The sequence below is a fragment of the Ipomoea triloba genome, chromosome 16 (genome assembly GCF_003576645.1).
Source record: "Ipomoea triloba cultivar NCNSP0323 chromosome 16, ASM357664v1".
Taxonomy (NCBI): Eukaryota; Viridiplantae; Streptophyta; class Magnoliopsida; order Solanales; family Convolvulaceae; genus Ipomoea; species Ipomoea triloba.
The window spans coordinates 16,502,351-16,503,522 of NC_044931.1; positions in this window are offsets into that span (position 1 = coordinate 16,502,351).

Genomic DNA, 1,172 nt, shown 5'->3' on the forward strand with positions numbered 1-1,172 from the left:
TGGGGGGAGGGTCGAGTCAACAGTTGCCTCTATTGAGGCTCAAACCCACTCCCATCATTCACGTGGGAGTATAAACCGGGACACCGGATGCAACTAGACCACAAGGTCTTTGGCAGAAATTCAACATATATTCTAAGGAAAATGTTTCTTACCCCTCTTAAATTTCTGCTTCCATATTTTACCTCCTGATCGATGTGACTTTCATTCATTGAGTGTTCATCAATTGATTAACTCACCACTAATTAAAAAGAAAAGTTAATAGCATTCAAAAAATAAATAGTAACAGAGTCAATAGCACTAAAAAAAAAGTTAGTTACCAATTACACCATGTCATATCATTAGGGATAAATTAGAGGGGGAAATAAGAGGGTATCTAAATTACTCATTTTCTAATATTGGATTTTTTTTTATGATAATGAAACCAGCCAGCCATGGTTAAGAACGCAATAAAAGAATCAAGCAAATTATTGCATGGACTATGGTCCACACAGCTGTGTGGACCAAAAATAAAAAGTACATTATTTTTGTACTGAAGGTACATTATTTATGTACTAAAAATAATGTACCCTAAAATAATGTACCTACAGTACAAAAATAATGTACCTTCAGTACAAAAATAATGCTTTTTATTTTTGGTCTACACAGTTGTGTGGACCATGGTCCATGCAATAATGATTAGGGATGGCAATGGGTCGGGGAGGGCTACATTCATCACCCGATCCACCTTACATTTTCTCCACTCTCTCCCACCCCCAACCCGCATCGGGTGGACTTTTTCAAAATCCACCCCCACCTCATCGGGTGCGGATGCCAACTGCGGGTACCCATCACTTATCAACTTATTATTTTTAAAAAAAAATTTAAATTACTTACACATAATAAAATAATAAAATTCATTAGTTATACTTAAAACATAAAATAATAGAAATATTTCAATATAATAACTAAATTGTTAATTTTTAAAAATAAACTAAATAGTTTAGATGTAAAAATAGTAAAATGTTACCCAAAGTTATTGAAAATTTTACTATTATATATATGCACACACCAATCATTATTGTGTGGACCATGGTCCACATAGCTATGTGGACCATACTATCAAATAATGCACATTCAATATAAAAATAATGTACATTCAGTATAAAAATAATGTACATTATATTCAGGGGATG